At 32.4% G+C, this 15,145-nt stretch overlaps 1 protein-coding gene across 1 annotated transcript in view; it reads left to right on the top strand.

Annotated features, from left to right (window-relative positions):
• The window catches only part of LOC108913457 (netrin-B), a 111,503-nt gene that overhangs the window by 50,691 nt on the left and 45,667 nt on the right, over window positions 1–15,145 (top strand). The window lies entirely within an intron of this gene.

The following is a 15,145-nucleotide window of genomic DNA, read 5'->3' as shown; positions in this document are numbered from 1 at the left end:
CCTCGAAAGTACCTAATGAAACTTTTAGTGATAATCTATATTCTACAGCTGTGTAAATATACAGTTCGAGGAAAATTTAATCCCAATTATAACGGGTCTATCTGGAAACACAGACAGCTGGTTCCTAAACTATTGAACAATTAGGACCCAATCACACAATTATTATACAATTAGCCCAGTTTAGTTTAAGCTCAAGCTTTAGTTTAAATTGAGTTTGATGTGCTCTTTATATATAGGGCGTAACTGTCTTCTAAATTTGTAAGTTAAGTTTAAAAAATCACTTTGTATTTACTTTGATATAAACGTTTTATGCGTCGAAAGATGAATCTGTTCTAATGTGCAGGGAGTAAAGTTGATATGTAATTACTTTTAAGTTATTTTTACGATATTCCACTAAGAACACCACTATTAGAAAAACATACTTTCCTGTAATTGATCATATTCAGAATACTAAAATTTTAAGAGCGTTGGGATATTGGTTACGGTTATCAAACTTAGGATTTCGCGTTGCTGCTTTGAAAATAATTTTATCTGCTCCCACTATAGTAAATAGACTATTAATACATTTATAAAATCTAGAATTATTCCCCTCGTGTTTACAAATTGTCACATTCTTCTCAAAATGATTTGACCGCTCCATTTCAGCCACCGGAGGCTCAATATTATCTGACTGATCCATTAAAACAGCATGATGCGACGTACTACTATAACCTGGCGTTGAAGTGTCATTGTAATGAATCCTGTTGCCTATTTCATTTTTGTTACTTAAACTGTCAGCAACATAACTTTCTGCGATTGTGGCTGATTTCCACCCACCATGTCTCTTGATTGCTAATACATCAANTGAAATTTCCTTTTATGCATAGTCGTACACTTAAAATTTGAAAAATCTTTTAAACTAAAGCCTCAACTCGAATCATCAGCACAGATTGTTACTTACAATGTGGGTACACAGGCCGGTTTGGTAATTACGTTACTTGTGCGGCCATTAATACGTTGCGGAAATTGCATTTTCCACGTCGGTGCAGCGGAGATAAACTCATCCGACGGTGTATTGTTTCACAGTTTCCACAGCGGAGTTTTGTTTAATTGAGGGTAAATAAACGAGATGATGTAGAACAGAACCCAGGATGTACCACTCTGGTAGCAGAATTAAAAAAAAATGTGTGGAAGCGTATAAAGGTTAGATGAACAAATTTGAATGTAGCGATAATAAACATCTAGCGAAATTTCTAGGAAACGAGATAGCGCACGTTTCGTTTTCCGGGTGTACAAAACTCGTGCGGGAAACTATTGCCAACGAAAAAAACGACAGCTTGAAAGTTCAGGGTTATTAAAAATGGAGTGCTATACGAAATAACGACGGGTTTTCATTGTTGAGCAATATTTTTGAAGTAATGAAGGTTTGGCAGCGATAGTTCTCATTTTTCGTATAAAATATGGTCGGAATAGTGGGTAACTTTATCAACTCTGAAGAGATTAATCGAAAAATTCAGGGAGACTCGATCAAATAGTGATCTTCTATGCTAATGTAATATAGTCCAGGCGCTAAAGCAGTAAAAGTAGGCTTTGGCGTTTGTGTTTGAAGTCATCTAATTTGTTGGACAGAAAAATTTCAGATATTATGTAGAATAAGAATCGGAGTTTGCCTATTCCAAAAAAACCATTGCTGAATTCAGGGGAACAACAAACATACAAATAGAACGAAAAATTACCCGTTTTTCGACATATTTTTCCCTGTAACATTGAAAGTAAGCCCTAAATCGAAAAAAATCATTATTTATTTTTTGTCTATTTGACGATTTTCTAAAAGTTACAAACTGCGAATCAAAAAATTTGAATTTTGCATTAACAATGGTCGAAAATTAGTAGAAAATCATATGTATATTTGGAGCAAGTTTTAAAATAAGTAAATATTTATAAATATTAATGAAACTTTGTTTACAAATACGAAGACATTATGTCAATTCTACACTAAAATTTTTGCAACAATCGATCGCGTGGTTTTCGATTGACAGGATTGTTAATTAAGAAAATGTCAAAAAGTTTATCGCGTACCGTGGATTTAAATTAAGGTTTAGAAAGGACTCACAAATTTTTAGAGATACCTGTTGTCATAATAAAAAATGATCAGTACTAACAATACCTACACTAATGGAAAAAATTAAGGGATAAAAAAAAATCTAAATTTTCGGCGATTTTTCAAATGGCTGTGTCTTTGATAAAAATGGTCGTATTTGAGTAAAAAAAAAATCAATTTGAAGCTTGAAGTTTCTAATTTTAGGATCTTGCAAAAAAAAAATTTTTCAAATAACACGTATCGCGCAATCTTAATGAATATCATGAAATAAAAATTTTCGAAATTTTTTTCGATCTTATTTTTGGTGTACGGACTTGAAAAAATTTTTTCCAACTTAACCGCCTTATGGATTAGATAGGTTGTTCATTTAGCTTCAATTTCTTTTTGTTTTGGTCTCGATACGTCCATTTCTCGCTGAGCTATCGGACTTTGAATGAAAATGGATCATTTTCTCTTTGTTCATTGATATCTCAGAAACCAATGGTTGCACAGAAAATCGACGGTGTTCAGAAACTTGAATGAATTCTCTACAAGGTCCTGGCACGGTTTTTTAGAAAAAATTTTTTTTTGATCCTTACTGAAAAATCGTAAAAAATAGGGCTTTCAGGGGTCTTCTAGAAAATCACGTGACACATTGAGAATATTGGGAAAATGACTAATGTTAAGTGTGCATTTTACAGGTCATTGTACCCCTAAAAGCCCTACAGTTTCAATTCGATATATCAAGCCGTTTTTTTGTTTCATTCGATTGAAATAAGAAGTGGATCTTATTGGTAGAAGGGCGAAATGGGCGGTGACTATTAGACGCTTTCATTATAGCCATCTTTCTCTATCGCACGGATTTCTATGACTTTCTTTATCGCTCTCACGTAACGGCCGATGAATCATGGGGACTTTCCGACCCTGTATAGAAGAAAATTTTGTTATACCACAATGAATCAACAGAGAAATCGTTAAAATAAGAAAATATTGAAATAAATGGAAATTATACAAATATAATAATTAGTTTCAATGTTATAGGGAAAAATATGTCGAAAAAGGGGTCATTTTTCGTTCTTTTTGTATGTTTGTTGTTCCCATGAATTTAGAGCATTGGTTTTTTCGAATAGGCAAACTCGGATTCTTATTCCACATAATGGGATTTTTCTGTACAACAAAATAGATGACCTCAAATACAAACGCCTCGAATAATGCAAAGTTTCTCTTACAAATAAGATAAGTTGACAGAAGTATATATAGAGACCACAGAATTTATGAATATTTGTAGCAAATTTCCTCAACAACAAAGTGGCTCGCTTATCGCTACCGTTTCAGGTTTTTGAAACGACAGTTGAGGAAAACCAAGTCGCTAATAATATTTTAGATAAAATTCCTCGGAGATACTGGGGCTTTGTTTCGTTTTTGCGCCGCCCAAAGTGTGCATTCCGCTGCTGGAGATCGTATCGCCGCGACGTGTTGTGTTTATTGTTTTGCGAAATCGAGGCGACAAACTTGGAAGGAGCAGTCCTCCCGCAGCCATCCGAGAAGCGAGCGGAAAGCACAATGTGCATTTAAAATCTTAATCAGTGCGTTAAATCCGTCTCTGTAATCTGGTAGAACGTAAATGGGACGTCCGACATAGACCGCATTCCAAATTAGAGTAAAGCAAGGCGGTTCTCGCCTTCACGCGCTGAAAAACCTGCATAAAGGCAGACACCAGACGCGTTTCTGTTGAATCCAGCGCATAGTCGCAAAATGGGTGTCTTCCTGTAATAGAAAATTGTGGAAATTTGCAAATATATCGAATAATATTTTATTTAAATTACTTCCTAAAAAACCAAATCAACTTTACAAGTCAGTTAATACGGAAAAACGTCTTTAAAGTAAAAAATAACTCAAAACAGCTTCCGGATACGTTTCATGTCGACAAAAATGTCCATTAAATGTGCCAAAATAAATTGAAGCAGCTTTAGAAAGCATTAAAATGTTCCAAAACAGCTTTGGGTCTTTCCATGTCAAGTGATCAAATCATCTTTTTGGTATGATCTTGGATCTCGATGAAATTGTTAATGCGTCAAATTTTTTGAATTTTCAAACCCAAATGGCACAAAACATCTTTCTCCAAAATTGCACTTATTTGATTACGTGTCGTGGCATACAACCATGCTACGGATTTTAGAGGCATTTTTATGCCTTTTTAAGTTAACTTTGCTCTGATTAATAAAGTCTGTTCATATAAACTAATGCAAAAAATTAATGTGTCAAAAGTATTTCCGAAATTTTTCCGTGATTTTGACAGACTGTATTTAGATGAAAAATGGTCGTATCGGGGATTAAAAAAAAGCATTTTGAAGATCTAAGATTCTAGTTTTTAGATCTTTCGGTCGAAATTTTTTAGGAGCTACGGTTATTATGCAATTTTAAGAAGTACCTATCGCTACAAAAAAAAAATACAAATTTTATTTTTTTTTAGAGGACTCACGGACTTGGAAAAATTTTTTCAGCTAAGTCATTGCACGGGCCAGATAGCTTGTTTATTCAGCTTCAATTTCCTTTTTTTTAAATTTCGATACGACAATTTTTCTTCGAAATATCGGACTTTTCATGGAAAAGGATCCTTTTGTCTTCAATCATTGATATCTCTATATCTATCAACAAATGGTCGTATAGAGAATTGAAGGGTAATTTCGAAAACTGGAATAACAAATTTTCGGAAAAAAATTTGTTTTCATCTTTTTCACAAATTTTAAAAAAGGGAAAAAGTGTAATTTATGTTTTTTTTTATAAAATTGACTGCTAAATTAGTAATATTCACGAAATGACTAATGTTAAGCATGACTTTTACAGTTCGATATACCCAGAAGAACCCTGTGAAGTTTCATCTCGATCTATCAAATTTTTTAGGTAGAATACCAACAAATAAATATTGACTAATAAAATGAACTCAAAATGAATTGATAAATTATGAACTGACAAGTTGACACAATGTTACAGTTTTTTGCAAAACCACCTCATGCGATCAAAAACAATAAAAATTATTTTTTTTTCAGAAATGTTGCTATATCTTAAAAACTAACAACTTTAGGTGTAGAACATACTTAATAAAAGTTGAAGTCGACTGATACGTGAACAAAATAAAACAATAAAATGCAGGGTGTTCCATTTGAAAAAAATTTTAGAAAATCAAGTTTGAACTCTCTAAAAATGATCGAATTATAAAAAATGCCATGTATAAAATATCGATATTAACTAATATAGGAGCCGTTGTCTAACATTTGCCTATAACTCTGTCAAATATTTTTACTCTAAGCGTTAGTAGTTGAAAGTTAATACAACTTCTTCGAGGTCATGTTTTTTCCAAAATTCGAAGAATTTTCTACATAACTTGGCAACCCCGCACCAAAATGTTAAACTGTTTATATTGCCATATGTGTAAGTATAGAGTTTTCTCAGAAATCCATATGTTTAAAAATATACAAGGTGTTCCATTTAAAACTGTAATATTTGGCGTGCCCCGTTTTTACTCATCGTCCTGTATGTTTCAAATTAATTTTGTCGTTTAGGTTTCTTGATTCTGCACAACTTTCATATGAACCTTTTTTCTGTATTATGAATAAGAAGGGAGTTATATTTTACTTTCTCACACCAATGGCCCACCCTATACAGGGTGGTCCGAATTTTATGCAGGAAACTTCGAGGGTAGATAGATCTCTTTAAAATAATTTGTGTTTCCCTTAAAAAAATAGGTCTGGATTTTTACTTTTAAATGCCTTTTTTATAATATTTCATGATAATTTTAATCATTTTACCTGAAACTGGAGAAAAAAGTATAATTATAACATAAATTTAACTTTGAATTTGAATAACTTTTGTACGAAGAGGTTTATCAAAAAATGATAAGGGACATTTTATGTAGAACATTGAATTCCCTACAAGAATACGTTCCGGTCATTTAAATCCGTCTATTGGTATTTAAGATATAATATTCTGAAATTGAGAAATAATTTTTCCCGTGTTATTTAAATGAAAAATAGAAAATCGCGATGCGCGATCTCTAAATATTAATATTAAGAGTTCCGATTTTTACAGGCATCTCTTCTCACCTCCCTGAATCTATTTCATAGGGAATTTTGAAAAAAAAAGTCGATTTTATTTGAATCAGCTATAGTTATAGCAATCATCATTATCATTATTTGTCAGGCTACTATATTTTTTAAAATGCTACAAGGCATTTCTAAACAAAAACGAATCGGATCTAGGTATGTTCATATAAGAAAAAATGTTTGATATTAATCCGGCCAACTTCTGTCAAAGTTTGTCGTAGAGCTTGTAAAACACCCTGTATAGGATGGATTCTCGTATGAACACTAACTTATATTAAAAAATATACAAGGGACCATTCAATAAGACGATATTATTAAATTCTGCTACACTTTTATGCGAGTCATACGAAAATTTGTGCAAGCCTGCCGCGTATTACGGAATCCTACAATCATAAGCGTAGTAATTTTTTACAAGCCATTTTTTCCGTGTGTAGAGGAGAGCCTAGTGCCGCAGGGCCGGTACATTAATGACGTTTTTTATTTTCCCCGCTCACGATAAGAGCTTTTAGCCGCTTTTAAGCAATACGCATTTTCTATTTCATGCAGTCACGACTACGCCGATAAAACATGGTAAGCCATCCATGAAAATATGGAATTATATTCGCCACGGGCCATAAGAATATATTCGTACTGCCTATACGTCTTCCTCCGAAGCGAGGCATCCGCGAAAATAAACATGGCCGGGGTCGTCTTGACCCCCTCCCTCTCGACTAAGTGCATTCGTATGCCTCTACTTTGATAGGATCGTCACTCTAACTCTAAATTATTTCGGAGTGGATCAAATAACTATCGGACGTTGGCCGCCGGGCATTAGCGAAAATATTAAATCTGTCGACGGGAAGTCGCAGCAATTTGGACGTACACATCAAAGTGGCGCAGTTGGTTTTAACGGAAACTTTCATAACTTTTCCACCGAACGGTTTCGAGTGGGAAGATGATATTTTGACAGGTTCTGGGACGGCTGGTGTACTGCATGTAAACATACACCGTGTCGCAAAATTATGGAACAAAATTCATATTTTTTTTCCTGTTTAGATTTTAAAAAATCGAAAACTGATTTTTCCGCGTTCAACCTTTATTTTACAATTAACAAATTGGTGAAGAATGACTTTAGGTACCTTAAATTGCAGGTAATTTAATTGCTTACAACATAAAATAACTAATATTCCGATAAGTCTTATAGATTTTCACGGACAGTAAAAAAAGTGAAAAAAAACACGTAAATTTGCAACTTATTTGCTATTTGCCAATTAGTGGAGTCGAGATAGCTTAAAATTACGCATTATTTCGAAATAATTATGGGAAGCATGGATTTTTCTAAAACCTTTTGAAATTACTTGGAGATGAGTACTAGAAAAAAGTTATTTACTTATTTTTGTACGCTAATTGTTTTTTAATTGTTTAAACAATAATAAATAGTTTATATTTAAAATAATTCAATGAATTTTAAATCGAATTCTTTCACATTGACAATATAGGGGTTTTCGATATCGCTGAACAAGAATATGAAGTCGGAAAATGAAAATTCAAAATGGCTGATCCAATATGGCTGACTATTTTAAACAATTTATTTAACAATCATTGATTTTAAATCAAACTCGCTCATATTTGTAATGTAGAGGTTCGAAAAATGAAAATTATAAATGGCTAAAGAAATTTTATTGAAAATATGTTTTATTTTTTAAAAAACAAATTTATTACAAAATAATTAATTTTTAAATCTCATCGAGTTCTTGCTCCTCTTCAGAAATAACTGGGCAATTAAACTTTAAGCCAATAAAATTGAAAAAAATTCACTGATTTTAAATACAAAATTACAAAATCAAAATCAACGTCCCCTATTATTTATTTATTCATTAATTATTTTAAAAATGGATCAATATTCATATATAAATATTAAACTCATACATTTACAGGTTTAGCATAAAAGAAAACGAATATAAATACCTTAAATGCAAACTGAAAATTATTTGTAATATTTAGTAATAATGTTACATTAAAGAATTACAAGTGTACGAGAGTATAACCTCAAAATGGACGAAATATGTGAATAATACACTTTTTAACACACTGATAACTGCAGCTTACTCGAAAACATAAAAATCATATCCTTATACCATTTATAATAATAATTATTTAATTCTTATAAACGAAAAACGCTTTTAAAATAAATAAAACTGTAAGTAACCAAAATATATTTGGTATGCTCACTGCTTAGCTTCGTCACCCAAACTCATATCTGTGTCTACATCAATAAGAGAACTTACATTCACAATTTCAGATACAATATACGTTTTAAAAATGTATATTAAATCAATTCATCAAAAAACGTTATTCATTTGCTGTTATAACAATTTTCTNTGGATCAATATTCATATATAAATTTTAAACTCATACATTTACAGGTTTAGCATAAAAGAAACGAATATAAATACCTTAAATGCAAACTGAAGATTATTTGTAATATTAAGTAATAATATTACATTAAAGAATTACCAGTGTACGAGAGTATAACCTCAAAATGGACAAAATATGTGAATAATACAATTTTTAACACATTGATAACTGCAGCTTACTCGAAAACATAAAAATCATATTCTTATACCATTTATAATAATAATTATTTAATTCTTATAAACGAAAAACGCTTTTAAAATAAATAAAACTGTAAGTAACAAAAAAATATTTGGTGTGCGCACAACTTTCAAAATTCCCCTTCGCAAGCAAGGCTATTGTATATATTTCTATGTAGTAGTATACACCATGTGCATGCATTACTTACCGAGAAGGTTTCGAACTTTATTCACAATTTCAGATACAGGATATACTTTTTGAAAAAATGAATATTAAAATTTCATCACAAAACGTTATTTTTTTTGCTATATAACAATTCTCCACTTATTACTATAAATAAAAAAATATATTTTTCGCTGGATTTACTATTTTTAAGGTCTTAACTTAATTATTTGTTGGTTTTTTTAAACAAAAAAAAATGTACCTTATTAAACTTTATTTAACAATAAACACGGATTTTTCATGAAATATTTTTATTTTTCGTTATTTTTTGTTTTTTCAACTATTTTTTCAATTTTTTATGAAAAATAAAATGCACTATCTTAAAGTAGAGATTTTAAGCTTTATAAAGTACTCTCATAAAGTTTCAATATCACATTTACAACTATAGTTTTTGATCTATAAGTATGGCCTAAAAAGTCAAATTTGTGATCTTTTTAAATTATTGAATATGTTGGGCTCAATATTTTTCAAATTAAATTTTTTCAATTTTTTCCATATCGCTCACTGTTTCAGTCGTCATTTGAAGAGTAATCTGTGAAAGTTACAGATATTTATTTTAAAAATTAAAAGAATGACAGCTATTTTATTATTATTGTACAAAATTATAGAATGATGTAACTTTGTACGTATGTACTATATATTTTTTTTTTCTCAAGTTTAAAGACATAAAATTCTGATAGCCGGATGACTCTTCTTTCATTTAAATTTTTGCGAGGTCGATTTGATCAATTAGATCAAAAGTTATAACAAATTTAGTGTAGCTCGAGAGCTATACTTGGGGTCCACCCGTCTCATATTTCGTACGTTAGAAAAAAAATTCTACAGCCTTCAATTCGCATTTTAGAAAAACACTATTAACATTTTTTTATGTAAAATTTCCATTTCCAATTACTGCGCCATTCTTTCGAATGGCGCAGTAATTTTTTTTTAGAAAATTATATTTTTTTATATATTTTGCAAAAACTGTAATTTTGCAACTATTTTGTTAAATAAATAATTTAGCGTACACTGTACAGTTGGTAACTTTTTATATGTTGTTTCTGACAACTTTACAAAGAGAAAAATAAAAAGTTCTCTCTTCCCGTAATTTTCGCGAAGTCAAAATCTATCTTGACCACTAAATATGAATATTTTAAAAACTATTTGTCTTATTAAATGGTAAATATCTTGGAAATTAAGGATTTTAGCTATAGGGAATGCTTTATAAAAATGAAAGGACATAAAGTGTATTTTCAGTTTTTAAAATAAAATACAGGGTGATTCATTTAAAAAAATTAAGAAAATTATGTGCTCGAGATTTGGCTCGCCCTATATTCAACTGTTGCAATAACAAAGAATTAGCACTTTCTCGTAAAACTGTACCAATATCAAAAAGTTATGCCTGCAAAAAATTATTGTTATGTTGTTCTGTTTAGGGTATACAGGACGCTGAAATGGGAATGATTCTCGTATATAATTGACCATTACTTTTGAAATAATATATAGGGTGTCCCATTTAAAATATAGTATGGTTCACCCTGGTAACACGTAACACCCTATATATACAAAAATAATTTTAAAATGTGCAGTTTTAAGTAGGCTACAATTCTTGTAAATAACTTTTATTGATATCTTCTATAATAACGACTGGAGTAGAAGACAAAAGAGCAAGACGGCTCACCGTCGATAACAAATACGCCCGTAACCGCGCGGATACTTTCCGTCACATTCTCGGAAACGTTACGTAACCTCACAAATTAAAAGAAGGCCCGGACCGGAGATTACTCTTAAATCTGATACGCCAACAGGGCGCAGCCAACTCGGACCCAATTCCGACTTAACGCGGGACGACTTTAATAGCGTTATCGCACAGCCTCATCCGCGTCGAGCAGTGCGGACGCATCCAAGAGACGACTTAGCGCATTATGCCTAGCGGCGTTCTACTATTGTGGAATAAACAAAATATGTCAACGTGTAAATGATACGCCCCCCCTCCTCCGCCGGCCCTGTCCCGTATCTCCGGCCGCGATCCGTCTTGTGACACGCCGCCCAGTGACGGAGCGTGCCGGGTGTTGAGTCCTCGAACGACTTTGTTAAATGCAGTTTTTGTAAACGTAAGAATTTGTTAGAGCATCTACGGCCTGGAAAAAAAAGTTAACTTTGCACGTAGGAAATCCTGGCTTGCAAAAGTTGAGTTCAAACTAAAAAGATGAAAGAGGCAGAACATCCTGAAACGTATACAGACCATTCATTCCGAATAACATCGGCAACGTTACTGGCTAATACAGGAGTTGATGTTTTATTATGTTTACAAATAATGTTTTTGCTCAACTAATATCCGTCGTCAACTATGTTTAATACTCCATTGTGGATTACGGGATGTTGTGTTGTGGTTGTTAATCAGTTAGTTAAATGGTGTAGTTGCGTTAATACGTTCTTATTTCAATTTTCTTCAGTCAAGTATTATATATGTTATTTTTTTTTATGACTTAAGTAAAATAATAAATACCATCTGAAGAAATTGTGTATTTTTCAGTATATTTCTGATACGCTTTGTGTCGATTTTAATTAGTGTACTTCAAGCAACTGTCGACCATAAATAATCGCAGTTCCTAGAAATAGCGCGGAAGTTCTAAGAAGTAATCGAATCATGTCCGCGCCAATTAAATGGTTAGTCTGCGGCAACAACTGTCCAGGTCTATCACCAAAGACCAGTTCTGCGGTCTTCCACGTATCACCTTGCCGATAGGCTGATAATTGAGATTGACTGTTTAATTGCGGGTCATATCGAGAACTGAGAAGTTTACCCTGATCTAGCGGGACTATTTGTTTATTCAGAAAGCACTTATTCCCGAGAACTGCAACTACACGTCACATAAAGGCTTTTCTATATGAAATGATGCCGAAAAATATAAGGCAGGTATCCATGTCTACCTCCCATTACCTTCCAAAAAGTAAAAAAATATATTAACACGATGGCGATCTCTTCGTGCTGATAATTTCCTCTACTAAACATCTTGTCAGAAGGAGCTGGTCTAATTTAAGCAAATAATATGTGCGAATAATGGTTACCTTCAAAAAAGTAGTTTAATGATATAGGTCTAGACGTGATAAGTTATGTAAAAGTTTCTTTTAATTTTGTTAGGTGTTTGGTAGGTGCAGGCAGTTTTTTTATGAATTCTTAATGGTAAAAGGTACAATTTCCCTTGGGTTTCATATTTATATTTTAATTGTATCAAAATTATTTTCAATGTTCAAAACTCATTTAATTGTTTACGTAAAGTTTATTTTTTTACCGTACGTGATTTCTGTAAAAGAAAAACGAAAAGTTCTGATGTGTCCAGTCTACTCACACAGATTGTTTGAGGTGATATTGAGAAAAGAACACTTTCTCATGGCCACTTTTTGCCATCTATCGAATGGCATAATCAATTTTTATATGTAACATTTCGTCTCTCCAGGACCATCATCAACTTTTTAAATAACTAGATGGATTTCACGGGGTCTAACGACACTTACAGTGTACGATAATTCAATAAACAAAGAAATCTAAATAAAAAATTTAGATAAATTTGGAATGAATACACTGAAGATGAATTTTTCGAGACAAAACGTCTGAATCTGACTCGGGTTAAGGCAGTACAGTATTGGGGATCATGAAGGCTTGCAAAAATTGTAATAAAATTTCCAGGGTCGTATTTAAAAAAATGAAGTTGATGATGATCCTAGAGAGACGAAACGTTACATATAAAAATTGATTATGCCATTCGATAGAGGGTAAAAAGTGGCCTTGAGAAAGTGTTCTTCTTTTTTCAATATCACTTCAAACAAGGCTTAAATGAAACAAAAACGGATTTCCAAAATTTCGGATTTTTTCAAGTATTTCGAAAACTAATCATGTTAGCCTTGATTTTTTAGAGGCATAATGTTGGTTCCCTGATTACGCAACTTTGCCCCCATTTGAGCTAAGCGAATTTGTAACAGCCTGTATAGGCATTTTTTGAAGATGTGATTGTTGGCACCTTTTCTGTAAAATTAGCACTTTTTGGTATAAAAATATTAATTTAAACCATATTATCCATAAATGTTGACAAATATATTACAATTCAACTATCAATAAAAAAAAATGTTTGAAAAATTATTAACAATATCTAAATAAACAATGTTCTAGTCTATTGAAAAATCGAACATTTGATTCCCAATTCACTTTATTTCTAGATTATATGATATAAATTCAGCCACACTTTTGCCGACACTAATGTCACACTGGTGCGGACGGTGCGAATACGCACTAGTGTGACCTTTGCGCGTTAAATAAACCAAGCTTTTGGTCTCTCCAACATAGAAATTAGGTTATTTTTCAGTCTGCCATTTCCTATTTTAATTACAAGCTGTATACGAAATAAATTTGACTATTGGAGTGTAGTTTTACATGGAAATAAATGGACACAATTGTTCAAAACAGTATTAGCTAGATAATATGTATTAAAAATGGCATACACTGCAAAAAATGGATGTCCATTTGTTTAAAATTTTGTAATTTACTGAAAAAATGGGATAATTATCGTAGGTAGTGCGAAAATTTACAGAAATCGCGATATTTTTACGAATTACCAAATATTTATGAGTAAAATATAATTTTTTTAATATTCACAGTATTTTTGCAACTTGTTGATAATATTTCAGTCTTATTTTTGCAAAACATAGCGGTGTAAAAACAAAATTTTACTTTTTTCGCAACAAACTAACAAAAAATCAACATCTTCACGGGAAGTTATTGACCATAAATCAGTGTAACTATTTGTTGGTGGTAAATTTTGTATGGCCTTCATCAGTTAAGGCGTCGACTGGGTTAAAAGGTCAAGGATTTGCAACAGGGTCGACTGCTGAAATAAATCTCGGACCCTTTCGCCCAACACGCCACTGGCGTCGTTGCTCCAGCCCGAACGGGCATGAAAAACGGCCTCGGTGACGGATTGATAGAGGAGCGTGAAAAGGCACGCGGTCTCAAGATTAGTGGTCCATAAGCCCAGGTGTTAACTGGGGAAGGCACAAAAACCGATTGCTTGCTTTACTTTATAAACACCACCTCGGAAAATCAACATTATTAAAATGGATATGTTTATCTTGCCGGGCCGGGGGACCCACCTTCACAGCAACGTGTTGATTCTGATGTCTGAACTCGGGAAATTTGATGTCGTTGGCTTCTTTCGGGGCATAATTTCAGGTACAGCAATAAATATTGTTTCGTTTCTTGAAATCCCAATTTTCTTCGTTAAAAAATGAGCCGGGAATATGTAATTTTATATTAGAATGCAGAAAATACCACAGTTCAACTTACCATAAATATTTTTCTTAATTTCCCATCAAGTATGCACCAGGAATCTATTTCGGGGGTAGTAAATTCTGGTAAAATAAACATTTTTCTTTATTTAAAATATCTAAGCTTTCATCTTGATTTATAGGTTTTAAATTGGTCGTAAAAGTCCTAAAACGATTGAATATATACCAATTCCCTCGACTGGTTTTGGGCTGTTGACAGACATTGCAAAGGCAGTCAACCATAGCATAGTATCATCATATTATGCTAAATTGCCTTTAAATTATTTTATTTTTCACTTAGTCGATATAGCTTGTTTATTACTAGGAAACGGAATACGGAAACAATGTCATAGGGCGAAATAAGCGGACCTAAATATTTTGTACCATTCTTTTCTGCAAAGGTAAATGTGCCTTGTATAAATTAAACAGACAAATGAAGGTATAAAGTTTATTAATATTAATAATTTGCTTTAAATTAATAACAAAAATCATTTACAACCGACTTTAAAAACGAAAGTACAATTTGAGAAGGAACCTTTAACAGTAACACCAGAAAAACTACCTAAATTTTCTTTGGCATCGAATAAATGTTCATTTTCCCTCACAATCAATTCACAAAAATTGTCATCACTAGTTCTTTCGACTCCTGCTATTAAACGAGATTTTTTGTCCTTGGACCTTATGCTATCTTCTACATATCCTGATGACAGTGTCACTCTTCCATTTTTCATGTCTTTTCAATGTTATCATATCTGCACCTGCATCTACGAGAATAGTTTCCGATGTACGACGCAAACAATGACCTGTGTACATTTTAGCATCCGCGTAGCCGAGATATTTTGCAATTCTGGACGGTGGGCTACCGAAGTATTTTTGCCTACTGGTT

The sequence above is a fragment of the Anoplophora glabripennis genome, unplaced genomic scaffold (assembly GCF_000390285.2).
Source record: "Anoplophora glabripennis isolate ALB-LARVAE unplaced genomic scaffold, Agla_2.0 scaffold711, whole genome shotgun sequence".
Taxonomy (NCBI): domain Eukaryota; kingdom Metazoa; phylum Arthropoda; class Insecta; order Coleoptera; family Cerambycidae; genus Anoplophora; species Anoplophora glabripennis.
The sequence above is the reverse complement of the archived record's forward strand: the minus strand, read 5'-3'. Positions and strand labels throughout refer to the sequence as shown.